This window comes from Euprymna scolopes, chromosome 5 (assembly GCF_053919585.1).
Source record: "Euprymna scolopes isolate OS-2025 chromosome 5, ASM5391958v1, whole genome shotgun sequence".
Taxonomy (NCBI): Eukaryota; Metazoa; Mollusca; class Cephalopoda; order Sepiida; family Sepiolidae; genus Euprymna; species Euprymna scolopes.
In genome coordinates, this window is record NC_136486.1 from 109400115 (window position 1) to 109416402 (window position 16288).

At 36.5% G+C, this 16288-nt stretch overlaps 1 non-coding gene across 1 annotated transcript; it reads left to right on the forward strand.

Moving 5' to 3' along the window:
- The first annotated feature begins 11014 nt into the window (after positions 1–11014).
- On the forward strand, positions 11015–11087 carry Trnar-acg (transfer RNA arginine (anticodon ACG)). The gene has a single exon. It is a non-coding gene; the product is annotated as a tRNA-Arg (tRNA).
- Positions 11088–16288: the final 5201 nt, after the last annotated feature.

Genomic DNA, 16288 nt, shown 5'->3' on the forward strand with positions numbered 1-16288 from the left:
TCGGCTCATCAGTTAGACAAAGCCGAACTCAGGATTCGAAACTCGAGCCTTTTGCATGCGAGCAAGCACTCTACCAAAGATATATATATATATATATATATATATATATATATACATATATATATATATATATATATATATATATATATATATATATAGAGAGAGAGAGAGAGAGAGAGGGGGAGGGAGAGATTCATAGATAGATAGATAGATAAAGATGGAGAAAGGGAGGGGGTATATATATATATATATATATACAGAGAGAGAGAGAGAGAGAGAGAGAGAGAGAGCCTTGATAAGGAATTATAAAAGAAAAAAGGTAATTCATTCTCCGACAAAAGTTTCGATGAATTAAAAACTTTTAGATATTTCTTTTATTATTTATCGCAGACTCGAAACAAATGAGGAATCGATGAGTTGGCAATCGCTGATCACCAAGAGAATCAGATTTTGACGCGTTCTTTCGGTACTCTTTTTAGAAAGTGCGTTACGGGTGGAGACGGCTGGATGCACGAAAGCCGGGAGTGGCGTAAAAGCGTCCTGTGGGTGGGAGCTACCCCCCCCCCCCCCGCCGAAATCTTTCATATTGAATAGCTCAATAAACACAAGTGCTTTTTCTATTCTTCGAATTTCTTTCGTCTACGCTCATTTTTTTTTTTTTTGAAAATAATTCATTCTTTTTTCTTTTTTTTTCGTTTTAGTGTCGGAGAGTGGAATTAAAAAAAAAACTATTCCGAGAGATGCGAGTAAACAACTTTGATTTGTATCATCGGATTTCCAAAAAACGGATAACTTCGTAAACAAGGCACTTTTCTTCCGATGGTGTGTACGACGGAGGGAGTGGAGGCACCGGTGGGCGATGGAGGCGTGAAGAGAACGGAGTGGAGATTTAAGTGAAGGATGCAGGGGGGAGACTGGGACGTCCGCCAGCGGGATGCTGCGCAACATCAAAGGAAACTACATGAAAAATACACTCAATTTAATACGAAGTTGTCTTTGACAATTCTTCTTCTTCTTCTTCTTCTTCTTCTTCTTCTTCTTCTTCTTATCATTATTATTATCATTATTATTATTATTATTATTATTATTATTATTATTATTATTATTATTATTATTATTATTAGTAGTAGTAGTAGTATCGAACGCGAATGCGTGTATAGGCAGCGATTTCATTATTAAAAAGTTTTTATAATGTGTCGTTTTCCTTTAAGAGTAATTAGTCTCGTAGTTTTGTTATTGTTGTTAAGCCAACGTGCGTGTGTTGTCCCGATTTACTAGACTCCTCACTAGGGCAGAGTTAGACACAAGGTTAATTTTTATTGTGGAGGAAATTCAATCCCCACCAGAAGGGACACTCTCGATTGGGATATGAATAACATTAACAACAAAAATAGAAATCCGTAGCCGAGAAGTACTCGCATTGCTCCCTCACTGACCGAGGACAAAATGAGATGAAGTGTAGTTTCAGAACAGGTGCTACGCTTTGCTTCCGAACAAAATGACGGCAATCTGAAACTATTAAAAACTGTTTGTAAAGTGGCATTATGTTTCATCATCATCATCATCATCATCATAATCATCGTCGTCGTCGTCGTCGTCGTCATCATCATCATCATCATCATCATCATCATCAGCGGCAGCAGCAGCATCATCATCAGCAGCAGCAGCATCATCATTAGCATCAGCAGCATCAGCATCATTATCATAATCATCATCATTGATTTCATTTTCGGAGTCTTCACCATTATAATCATAGACTTCGATTTTATTATCGATGTCGATGATGATGATGATGATGATGATGATGATGATGATGATGATGACCATCATCATCATCATCATCATCATCAGCAGCAGCAACAGCAGCAGCAGCAGCAGCGGCGGCGACATCGATTTCCTTATCGAAATCGTCATATCATCATCAACGAGATCGACATTGTCATCATCATCATTAACATCGACATTGATTTCATTACTGAAATCATCATCATCATCATCATCATCATCATCATCATCATCATCATCACCCACGATTATTTAACAACCGATTGATTTTCTTGTTGTATCCTCATATCGATTTATCCAACTTTGTATCTTTATAACACCATTCTTTTTTATCAGCATTTCGTTAATCGGTTAAATGTCTCAAGCTTCAATATTTTTGATGATTGGTTCACATGTTCTGATTAAAACTGATATAACCATGCCTTCTTTTCTCAGATTTTGGCTAATTCTATTCGGTGTTCAGAATTAATTCATAACAATTTTTTTTTTTTACTTCAATAGTAGTCTACTTATTAATAAAAACAGACGTTTTTGCCTTGATTGTTCGTTACAGAAAGTATCTTCCGATTTCCAATCCTTTCTGTTTCTGCCGATCATTACTGCAGCATCATTAGTGTTCCCGCATCAATTATTTATTACTATCTGAAATGATTCCAGTAATCTCCATGCACCTCAAGATTTTAATACTTCATACCAGTAAGTATTCAAGCAAAACTCGTTCCATTCTCTGCTTCCTTTGTTCCAGCTCGCTTGACTCATTAGTCTAGTGGTCTTCATCAATTTGTTGTTCAGATACCTCATTATAATAACACGTCTGTTTTTATTCTAGTAATTTCTTTCCGATAACTGAAAGTTTGTTGAATTTTTTCTGTAAACTTTTGGTCTTTTGAAGACGAAGCTCAATAGGCATCTTTTGTCTTTACGTTTATCGAATCATATTTCATTCTTTTTAGCTTCTTATATCAAGTGGCTTAATGTTTTGTCTGGAGCGACTTTCATAAAAAATCAGTCGATGTCTGAATGATGCTATGTCTCCTCTGTATTTCATCCTTTCAGATACTCCACAGTCACCCCTACACTGATGATTGCGTAGTGTCTGTAGGTATAAATGAATAATTATATATATATATATATATATATATATATATATATATATATATATATATATATATATATATATATATACTAGCAAAAGTACTCGTCGTTGACTGGGTTCAAAAACAGCCTACAGAAAATGGACTCTGATTTATGAAAGTATGATAGGTTATGAAAAGAAAGCGTTGTAAAGAGATAGCTTCGAATTTGGGGGTATCAAAACCAAAGCAAAATATGATGAAAGTAAAAATAAAATAGCTAAACCCCATAATTTATTATACCATACCTGTTCACACTGAAACACTTATCACAATATTCTGTGGATCTATATTAAAAAACCTTGTTAAACTTTGTGACATATTTCCATTCTATGGAGGTCAGACTGAAGCATAATTATCAAAGTATACTTACGCAGATAGATATGAAAGGTCTTTATTAAAGTTTGTACCTATTTCCATTCTATGGAGGCCAGGCGCGAACGCAGACGCTACAATTTTATTACACCATCCCTATTTAAGTTAAAACATACTTATCAAAGTATTATTATGTACATCTATATCAAAAACACTTGTAAACGTTTTTTTTATTTTTTAATTTTTTATTTCCATACTTTGTGGACCAGACGCGTACGCAGATCCCACAATTCTAATGAATCATCATTATGCCAGATCAAACACCCATTCCTGTGTCTCGATACATCTTCTATCATTATATGTAATCAGTTTTCTATAATAGTCAACCATATAGGAGCCTATTCGTGACCAGACACACACACAGACGTTCAGCTTTATATATATATATATATATATATATATATGTATATATATATATATATATATATATGTGTGTGTGTGTTTGTGTGTGTGTATGCGTGTGTGTGTGTCCGTGTGTATATATATATGTATATATACACACGGACACACACACATACACACACACGTATATATATATATATATATATATATATATATATATATATATATATATATATATATATATAGAGAGAGAGAGAGAGAGAGAGAGAGAGAGTCCAGTAATGATAATGAACAAATTTTCCACCCTTCATAATTTTTTACTCTAGTTGGGAACCCTCCGCATTGTGCCGGGAGGCAGCTTCACATTCCTGCCTACAATGACTTTGCCCACAATGAGGATGAGGCTTCTTCAGTCTTTCACAGACTATGGATACCCAGGAAGGGTGCCAGCGCGTGAAATTTTTGTGGCAGGAGGTGCGCAGTTCCTACCGTACCTCTGCTGCATCGACATTGTTAAATATCAGTGGCAAGTGAATTGCAGGACGACTGGAAACAAATGCCGAGATAAGGGAGAGCACATCCAGCGCCTAGAATTTCCAAATGGTCACCCATCTTGTACTAATCAGGCTCAATGTTGCTTAACTTCGGTGATTTGATGAGAACCGGTGTGTCAACGCGATTATGCCGTATTGCCCAGAACCCACGGAAAAAGTCCCTTGCCCACAATACATTGTAGTCTATATTGCACTGTAGAGAAACTATTGTTGATTTTATAAAATTATTTTTATATATAATGGCTTCAATAAAATTTTCAAATGCAAAACTCGAGTGTCGTGGTTCTTAACAGAAATATTCAATTCGAACGCGCCCATGTCTGATTGAAGTACCTACTGTTGATTATATACGCTAGGACTTTCTGCTTGTGCGGTGATAAAACTTCTCAAATGCACTTGTGATGTCAGCTGTTATAAAAGTGTGAACTCTGGTCAAAATCAGACTATATTTTTTTAATCCGATTATTTTGATTATGGATTTTCGATACTTACCAAACATTCCGACACAAAACCTACGTAAGAATACTTCCAGACACATCAAGTACCTCCGTGTGAAATCTCTAAAAAAAAAAAAATCCGAGTCCATAGAGAACTCACACACACACACACACACACACACACACACACACACACACACACACACACACACAGTGTGTGTGTGTGTGTCTCTCTCTCTCTCTCTGTATATATATATATATATATATATATATCAGACAAAGTTCCTTTATATAATAGTGGAGAGATAGATAGATAGATAGAGAGATAGATAGATAGGAAAAAGGGAAAGGGAGACAAAGAAAGGAATATTGGATCGGGAGAGGTAATGGAGGCGGAGGTGAACGAAGTAAAAGGATATGGAGGAGATAGATTACAGAGAATAACAGATGGGAGAAACAGAGGTAAAGGGAATAGACAATGTGTTGTGAAGGTGAAAGAGAGAGAGAGAGAGAGAGAGAGAGAGAAAGAGAGAGAGAGAGAGGGAAGGACGAGTGAAGAATGAAGCGTGAGTAATCCTGGCAATAAAACCTAAACGTCCAGTCCGCTGGTTGAAGAACACCAGTATCGGCTGACCATCGCACTCATTATTCTTGACCACATCAAATGGCACCAATATAAAAGCAATGAATTATGTCTATTCGGTAATGGTGACGTAGGGACAAAGGGAGGTGAGGGTAGGGTGATTGGCCGAATCAATGGATTTCAGAGTGGGGGCTGTAAAATTTGTCGAAGGGCGATAGGTTTCGCTCTTTTAATTGTTCGCCCGTCTGGTTGCAAACGTCCGAAAAACCAGGGTAGAGGAATCAGAAGAGTGAAAACCTGGCATGCCGCCAAACGTTGGTCAATAATTCGTCAGCGTTGACCCAACGGGGTTAGATCTGCTGTCAATTTCAGTAACGCAGAAGCTCCATGTCTTTCTTCACGCGTCGATGGCACAGGACTCAAAGAGAGCTTTCGGCGTTTACGCCGAATCTTTAAAGACGCACGGTGCGAGGGAGAGGATAACACGGCGAGGGACTTTTTCCGCGGGTTCTGGGCATCATTTAGTTCTGACGAATAGTCGAAGTGACATGAACGATCAGTTTTTCAAGTTTCGTGTCAAAAGGTGGCAATGGGCAGAGTTGGTTGTCCAAGAAGACAAAGGAAGCAGTAGTGGTACTTTGTGAACGTATTGCGATGTACCGAGGATGGGTGAGGAAGTTAATTCGGAGGAGTTCAAGCAAGAGTATTACTGGAATCCTCTATCGTATTATGTATAGACATTTACTCGTTGAACGTTAAACATATATTTATACGTTTCTGCACATGCGTCAATATATATATATATATATATATATATATATATATATATATATATATATATATATACATATATATATATATATAAAATTTATTTATACAAACATTGATGGCTGCATATGTGCATACATGTTTCTGTAATCACCCGCGTTGGGGGATTACGTTTTCAGGCCAAGAATTATCGTCGATAACTGATATTTCAAACAAAAACATTTTCTTATTTCGTTTACAAAGTTAGAATGTAACATGGGTGGGGGTTATGAGCGGGGAGATTTTAATTTAAATATATACATATCTCTATATATATGTTTGTGAGTAAGCGGTTTGAGCACTATAAAAGTGGTGGACAGATGTTTGCAAAATAAAAAATAATAAAAAAAGGACATTTGGCGAGGTTTTTTGCGGGCGCTGCTCCCGTGGGTCGATCGGTTGATCTGTTGACTATCAACGTGATGGTTCTAGGTTCAATCCTCGACTTGGGAGAGGTGCTAGTCTAGTGGCACTGACGAAGCAGGAATGTATGTCGATGACTACAAATATATATATATATATATATATATATATATATATATATATATATATATATATATATATATTAGTGTTGGGACGATTAATCGAGATCGGAACTGGGAATGGGAAAAATCGAAAAAATTGGGGGTATCAAAATCCTTCTCGGAATCGAAAAAATTGCTGCATATTTTCCGATGCCAAAACGATTCTATTAATTGCTTTTTTTTATTTTGTTTAAAGCAAAATCTTCGTTTGCTAATAGCAATAACGATAAAATAAAACATTTATTGATTTTAAAATACCAGTAAAGCAAAAATCTATAGATCACTCTCCACAAGTGTAATTTTACGTTAAGGAAAATATCAGCATATTTAACATTAATTTCAGAAATCGGGGGAAATAAAAGTTCTATAGCTAAATATTTATAGATTTATAAATAATCGAAATCGGTAATTGTATCGGAATCGGGAAATATATTTAAATCGTCCCATCACTAATATATACATATATATATATATATGTGTGTGTGTGTGTGTGTGTACGACATGAACAGATACTGGAATCTTAAGAAGTTTTGCATAATCCCAGTAATTATATGAGCAGCCGCATCCATGAAAAAGAATTTAAAAAACTACCTGGCGAATATACACAGTGAACGAAGTGCAAGCGTGATACAACCAATTGCATTTTAATGGACGGTTGGAATGGTAATAATGTCTCTCGGTTGGAATATATGAGATAGCGGTTTAATGTCTGGTACCTGGTAGCATGTCCCATCCGCAGCTTGAGCCAAATGATACGAAAATTATATATATATATATATATATATATATATATATATATATATATATATATATATATATATATATATATGTGTGTGTGTGTGTATATATATATATATATATATATATGAAAATGTATACTTTTTAAGGTATTATAAGGTATATAAAATAAAGTTTTATTAATCAATTTGAAACAAGTGAATACAATAGCATTCATAATCATTACAGGCTGTATGGTATTCTCTATTTCAAATTGAATCTATATCCACCAGTACATGTTTTTCTATTATAAATATATTTTCCTAAGCTTTACCTACAGTGAGCGTTTTATAATATCGAAAAGTCTCCATTCAGATAATATTTCTATACTTCTTTAACACCTCCTCTCTCTCTCTTTATATATATATATATATATATATATATATATATATATATATATATATATATATATATATACATTTAATTTCATTTTCTCCCCAAACCAGGCAAAGTGCAACTTTGATGTAGGGGACTACTATCAGGGATACTATGTAGGGTGTTGAGTAGCAAGATGTCTGTTCACATTACACTTGAACTTCTGCATGTCAGGACAGTTGGGAAAGCAGGAGCCCGAAAAGGAATTTTAAAGTCTAGCAGAAGCAATTCGAGGCTTTCTTACATCTAGGGATCTCTACTGTGTAGGGGTGTGATTTTGATGATTGCCGGGTTGTCGGAGGTATTTATATCGAAGGAGTACAAGGATTTTAGTTCGTCATAACATCCATCATTAAAATACTTTAGAACAGGCAGAGGGATGCGACATTTCGTTGATGGGACTAAGGTTAAATCTTGTATGACAGTTCAAGACCTATCAGGTTGGCAACTCTCTTTTAAACCCTGTCTAGGAGCGAGAGACTAGTAGCAGATGCACTAGCCCAAATGTGACAACAATACTCCATACATGCGCAAATGGTGGTCTTGTAGAGGTACAGGATACATTCAAGCGTAAGTAACTTTCTAGCATGGTAGAGAGAGCCTACCTTCCTTGAAGCGGCCCTGCCAATGCTCTCAATGTATCTGTTCCAACTCATGTTCCCTGTGAACGTTAATTTGAGGAATTTGAAATAATCACTTTCCAGTAATGTATATTTAGCTATAGCTATTGGTGGTTGAGAAGGTTTCTTGTAATTATTGAAGGAAACGATTTTAGTCTTGGCAGTGTTTAATGTGACTATCCATTTTTATTCCCATTCCACTACAGATTGGAGGTCTTCCTCTAATGTTTCTACCATTTCTTTAGATTTGTGTTCATCTGTTTTCCTCTCGTGCCTGTTATAGAGCGTAGTGTCATCAGCCAATATACCCATCACAGGGACAATTTTGTCAAGAAGGTCATTCATTAATATTAGAAATAATAAAGGTCCTATAATCGACCCTTGAGGTACACCCACATTTTTATCATATTGTTTCGATGTACGACCGTCGATGATAAACTGGATTTTCTCTTATTTAAGAAGGATTTATTTATGTTACGTATTCGTCCAGTGATACCGTATGATCTGATTTTCCTGAGAACATCGTGCCATACCCTGTGAAAAGCCTTACATATATCTAGGGCTACTGCTTTACCCTCCCCTGCATTGTCCAGTATATGGTATATACGTTCAGAGATCAAAGTTAGGATATCTGCTGTAACACGGACTTGCCTAAATTCATATTGTTGGTCGGTCAGAAGTTTAGCAACTGTAAGGTGGTGGACTAGAGCTTGATTAATTATGGAATCGAATATGTTGTCGAGCCCGAGGTGACACATGGGGCGATAATTTAATGGAGCAGTTCTTTCGCCAGAATTCTTGTAAACTGGTACCAAAGAAGCAGTTCTCCATCAGTCAGGAAAGCAAGATTCGTTGATGCATTTGTTGTAAAGTTTGGAGAGAACTAGAGCAACTTTAGTGGAGCATTTTTTAATAGCACAGCCGGAATGAGATCGGGTCCACATGCTTCTGAGATGTCTAGGTTTTTATGATATAATACACCTGAGAAGGGGTGATTTTCAGATCATCCAGTGTGACGTCTGTCCGCAAAGGAAAGTCAGGGAGGGAGTGGTTTGCTAGGTCCAATGTGGAGGTTGAGGCAAATTGACAGGCAAGTATGTTAGCCTTCTCGGTTGCCGTGCAAACAACCTCATGATTGTTGGATAGCGGGGGAATTGTTGATTGCTCAGTCTACTAGTCTCCCACTCTTGTACAGGGTTCAAAAGAGAGTCGCCAACCATAATAGGCCCCGAACTATCAGCTAAGCTTCAACCTCTGCATCCCTCTTCCTATTTTACAAGTATTTTAATGGTAGATACTCTGACGAACTACTAGCCCTTCTAGCCCCTCGGCGTAAATACCCCTGAAAAGCAGCAAAATCCCACCCTACACAGTAGAAATCCCAAGATGTCAGAAAGCCTTCTACTGTAATAGTTTCTTCCCCAGAATTGTTAGATTTTGGAATTCCCTTCCGGGTTCCTGCTTTCCCAACTGTACTGACATGCAGAAGTTCAAGTGTAATGTAAATAGATATCTTGCTGCTCAACTCCCTACATAGTATCCTTGCAATTTATGTCCCAGATAGTAGCCTCGTACATCAAAGTGACACTACGCCCTGTTTGGAATGAAAATGCAAAAAAAAAAAAAATAATATTGGATAAGTCAAGTTTCTGTAATAATGTTAAATTTATTAAAAACAATCGAAATCGCTCAATGAAAAATGTGTGAAGTCAATTTATGTAAGTAACTAACAAAAAAGAAAGATAATTACCAAAAATGTAGCAGATACCAATTTATTGTAATCTTTAACCTTGAACAGATCAAGCCTATAGGTAGGGGGTAAACAGTCGACTGATAGATTGTTCCACAAAGGAGAAGAGCAGTTCTCTCGCGAAAGAAGCTACTGGAATAGGACGCAGTATTACAATGAGGTATCAAAACAGCGAATTAATGGGGACCACTTGACCAACAAGTCAAAGGAACTGGAACAAAAATGTAGGCAAAAGATTCTGAGCAATACGTCATATTAATAGTCATAGAAGAGATTGACACGAATAACATCATATCTGTAAGAGAGAGAGAGAGAGAGAGAGAGAGAGAGAGAGAGAGAGAGAGAGAGAGAGAGAGAGAAGAGAAAGTGAGTGGCCAATCAAATTACAGATACGTTTCTGCACTTTATCAAGAACCCTCAAATGGGAAAGAGATGTAACAACAATACAAGATGCGATATCGGAATTCGTTTTTTTTTTTATTGCTTTTATGTAGTTCTTAATGTTTTACCTGATGATGTAATATCTACACTGGGACTATGTTGCACTAAATTACCTGTTGAAACATCAACATAAGATACTGTGGAGGATGACACCCGAAAATTCGTTCATATAATCTATACTATTAATAAAATTCTAAATGTTTATTTATTTATGTGTGTGTGTGCGTGTGTGTGTGTGTGTGTGTGTGTGTGTGTGTGTGGATGGGTGTATGTACCAATAAAACTTTCGAACGGATGCACCGAATTGAAAAATTCTTTTTTTTCCCGGAAAAGTATGAGTCCCTAAATTGTCCTTATCTATATATGGTTCGTAAGCCAAGTCACACAAAAAGCTCGAAATAATGGGGGTTGAGGCCGTTTCGTGCAATTGTCTAAAAAGTTACCTGCCCATGTTAACGGAGTTTAGCACTGTCTATATACAGTCGCGGTGACACCTTTCGGCGTACGGACAGGACTTGTGGCGCAATGGATAACGCGTCTGACTACGGATCAGAAGATTCCAGGTTCGAATCCTGGCAAGTTCGTAAACATTTTAACCATCATTTTATCCAACGTTTACTCATTATCCTTACCCTTCGTTAGGGTATTTTGGATTTTTCATTGATTTTGTTTTGTGCATATGGAAATTTCCCATACTCCGAGTTCACAAGGTAAGCGTTGATCGTAAGACGATGTTGATTGTACTTGATGTTGAGTGTATTCGATTTTGTGTTTTAGTCGGCGTTGTGTGTGCCGATGCGGCGGAGCCGCTAGTTAAAAAAAAAAAATTTTTTTTAAAATAAAATTCACATTTTTCCCACAATTCAACCACATTCGGACAAATAAACTTTAACAAATGCTTTACTTGCCTTCCAAATTTCACTTTTGCATGTCCAACAATCTTTATCTGATCTAAGTTCAATAATATACGACGGCACTTTAGTGATCACCTCATCAGTAGGGAGATTATTCTAAATGAACTTCACATTCATCGAACTTAAAACCTCTCATATTTTTTTCTCTATGATTATTTCTACCGAAACAATCATAGACTATTAAGTGTTATTGGCATATCGCATGTTTCCAAAGATTCTATTATTGGCATTGGTTTCCCCGATATTTTTCTAGTCAGAATTCTTTTTAGAAAGACATGCGAGATTACGAGAAGGACCACGTGAATGTTGCAAACATTTTAAGTGAAAGTAATTTTGGTAAACGAACTGGATTTTTAATGCACTTGGGACACCCAGGGTATCAGTCAGTGTCGTTAACTACCGTCACTTTCTAGTGTTATTGGTGATTTTGCATCATTGAACGGCGCTAAAACAAAGAGCGTTGGATGTTCATGAACGAAACGTTGTGGACAGTTCAGGAATTGACTTAAAATTATTTTTACTAAATATGATTTTATTGAAGAAAGGATTATGAATTTTCTTAACGATTTCATGGGTTTAATTTATTTGGATGGGATCATCCTATACAATTCGATCACAATCATTTATCTGCTGAATCCAATATGTTAAAATAATTTTTTTTTTTTAATTTCACTGTTGATTTTTAACAATTGCGGCCTCGATCTTAGTGGTCGTTCAATTATATCAGTATCTCATGCCCTAATCTAGTTTCTTATTAATTATTCAGCAGAAGTTGACAGTTTATCCTTGGCAGCAAAGCCACCAGAGTCGCGTCCAGTGTTGAGATTGTTTATGCTCTATTAAATAAGGTATATGTCTTGGCTCCATTCAGTTCTGGCAGGTCCACCTGCAGGCTTTGTTTATTTCATCATTTGAGAATGAGGTTAGTTTATTGCTAATCGCCAATGGTAGCTCTACCAGGGAATGCCGATTGGGGCTGTCTATACATTCTTATTTTGCAGGCCAGAGTACTCTTCCTCTCGAGTGCTGATGTTTTAAATCTCGCTTTTCTGACCTTGTGTCAAATCTTCCTGCTGTGAGAGGGAGAATAAAATATTCAGCCATTTTAATCGCCATGACAGCCAAGCGGGGGCAGTAATTGTAATCTATAAATATAAAAGCGAAAATGTATGTATGTTTGTATGTGTGTTCGCTTTTTCTGTATGTCTACAAAAGGCTTTGTTCAGAGAAGCAGTCGGTCGGTTCACAACTTTTAAAAACTTTTTATATCACATATAAATCGTAATATCTCACAGTTAACAACGAAGCTCGCCTGTCTATTTAATTTGCTCGATTTCGGGAAGAGAAATATTCAACATGTCTCGCTAGCCGCATGTGGGTTAGTCTTTTTCCTATAACATCTTGGGAAAATAAAAATCTCGCAGTCAAAATTAACATCATTAACTCATTAAAATGGGCACCTACCAAATCCAAGTAATTAAATAAATTCAAACGTGTTTCCGTTAGCATCTCGCGGTGGGGCAATGGCTAACGTCGCGCGTTTTTTTTCACACTTTAATTTACAACTTTGCCTCAACGGTTCGGGTTCCATCCTCATACTTACCTACCAAAACATATTTTAACCCCAGCCCCACCCCGGAGTTTCCACACACGCCTCCAAACACCCGGGCAACGCCGGGTACTCATCGCTAGTCATAAAATAAAACTCAACGGGTTAAATCTAATGTAGACATATTGTTCATTTTTACTTGACAAATGAAAAACATGTTAAATCATATTATAAATCGAATCTATTCTTTCAATACCCTTCAACCAAATTCAGTTATTTTCACACCTTTGTGTAAGTTGTAGCAGTAATAAAGAATTATAATATACAAGATTGGAAAGCATAAGTAAGGAAGTAAACTTTCTTGAGAAAGCTTCGGTTCCGTACTTTTAATGCATGTAAAACCAAGCTTCTCTCTTTACATCATCAACATTCCGATCCACATCTGGCATCAATTGAAATGAATGGCTATCGTCTTCAGGAGGCCTCAAGTTTTGACAAGCTTCTGGGCTTGACCATTACTCCTGATCTTAAATGGAACACGTATATCAAATCTGTTGCCAAGGCCGCTGGAAAAATGGTGGGATCTTTCTATCGATCCAGTAGATGTCTCACTGCTGATGCAATTCTCTATCTATATAAGAGCCAGGTACGTCCAAGGATGGAATACTGTTGCCACATCTGGGCAGGAGCTGCTAGAAAGGACTTGTCCTGTCTTGATAGAGTTCAAAATAGACTTCGTAGCCTCGTATGAGATGTCCTTTTCTCTTCCCTGCAACCTCTATCTCACAGAAGAGATGTTGCGAGTTTGTCTCTGATGTATCGTTATTTTCATGGAAAGTGTTCGACTGAGCTTCAGTCTATGGTCCCCCCTCGCCAAACTTTCACAAAAAACACTCGTCTAGCTGTAAACACTATCAATAATTCCCCCCATTCTTTATCTGTGCCTAAACCTAAACGTAGATTCCATGAACAAAGCTTCTTTCTTAGAACTGCACGCCTGTGGAATTGTCTCCCGTTTTCCTGCTATCCGGCTGACTACAATATGGTTGTGTTCAAGTCTAACGTAAATAAGTTCTTGATGAGCCGTTCCATATAAGTTATCAAATTTACCAAATTTTCATTACTAACGATTACTATATTGTCCAATTTCTACTGTACACTCTTTAACCCTTATCCTTGAGTGGCCTCTTTGCCTTGATAATGTGGTGATTCCTATGTAAAAAAAAAATAAAAAAGTCTCGAGAGACAAGAGATACTCATCGCAAGAGTAGCTGCGCATGAAATTCTGAGGCAAGAGTTGCACAATTACTTACCCACATCTCCTGAATCGGAAATTTTTTAGTCCAGTGGCAAGGAGAAACAGTGCCGAAATAAGCGGAGAGCACATACAAAACCTGGAATTCCCAAATGATCATGCGTTATAGTACTGACCAGGTTCAAGTTTATTGTACAATAATGAATAAACAGTTATTATTAAGTTGAGAATAAAGTTACTGCGGAATTTATAATTTTAATTTCAAATGATGTATTTTCAAATAAGTTTTGCTATAATATCTTTGCTTTATATATCATTTTTAAGAGATATTTTCGCTTTATCTAATCATTTAAATTACAATCGTTTTAAAACAATTATATCTTTTTCCAGAACGTTGAATACAAAATGGAATAAAACAATTTTCTTATTTCAATTCAAGCTAGGCCGAAAAGCTGCCGAAACAGCCCGCGATATCAACGAAGAAGGAACCAATACTGAACGCACGACACAATGGTGGTTTAAGAAATTTCGTGGTGGCAACGAGAGTATTGAGGATGATGAGCATAGTGGTCAGCCATCGGATGTTGAGAACAATTAATTAATAGCCTTAGTCAAAGCGAATCAATTCACAACTGTTCGAGAACTTGCTTTTGAATTAGATGTAACGTGTACGACGATTTCTCACCACTTGAAAAGACAAAAAAAAAATTGATAAATGGGGGCCTCACGAATTGAACGATAACCAAAAGAAACGCTGTTATGAAGTTTCATCTTCCCTTTTTTACGCAACAAGAACGACCTGTTTTCCGACCGGGTTGTGTCTTGCGATGAAACGTGTATTCTTTAGGACAACCGGCGACACTCAGCTCAGTGGTTAGATGCAGACGAAGCTCGACCAAAAGAAGGTCATGCCGACTGTTTGGTGATCTGCACCCTTTCTCATCCATTACAGTTTTTTGAATGCTAGCGAAACGATTACGGCAGAGAAGTACTGTCAACAAATGGATGAAATGCATCAGAAACTTCGACAACAACACTCAGTATTAATCAACAGAAAAGGCCCAATTCTCCCCCACGACACTATCAGACCGCACGTTGCTAAACCGACCCTGCAGAAGTTGAATGAATTATGCTATGAAAGTCTGTCTCATCTGCCATACTCTCCAGACCTCACGCCTACCGACTACCACTTCTTCAAGCATCTCGACAACTTTTTGCGTCTGAAATGCTTAAAAAAACTAAGCGATATCAGAAACACCTTCAGCGACTTCATCCCCATGAGAACGCAAGATTGTTTACGTTACTGGCATGAATACACTTGTTTTGCGTTGCCAAAAGTGTGTTCAGTCTGATGGTGCTTATGCCGATAAATAAATCTTTGTTTGAGCCGAGAAATGTTTATCTGAATTTAAAAGTTCAAATCGCAAAAACTTTTTTGTCAACCTGAAATATATATATATATATATATATATATATATATATATATATATATATATATATATATATATTATTTTTAAAATGATATATATTCTTTTAATAATCATGCTTGAAGAAGACACATATCAAACGTTGCTAACTTTGATACGAAACAGAAATGTAGGTTATACCGTTATTCCACCGTATAAGGCATACCTGAACTAAATATTATCGCCGATATTAAATTTTTAAATATTCGGGATTCTATATTTTCTATTTTATCTTCTAATGACATTGAATATTATTAGATTCAAAATTTTAACAGAAATAATTTCTTTTAGTTTTGATTTTAAATGCATTTTTTTTTGCTGCATTTTTTTTTTATCGGTGTTTCAAGTCAATTTTTACTGAAGACTAGCTAATAGGACGATCGCTCTACCAGAATTAGTAGAGGATGATAATGACAACCCAATATATCAAGACTTTTGTTGTGTATTTTGTTTTCGTTCTTATCTAACTGTGCGTTTATAACTGATTATTTAACGGACTTTTGTCCTCAGATCCCTTAATGTCTATTTTAACAGTCTGTGACTCGTCTAGTGTTCGTGGGTGCGTGCGTGTATTATATATAATTCACAGTACATTTATAAC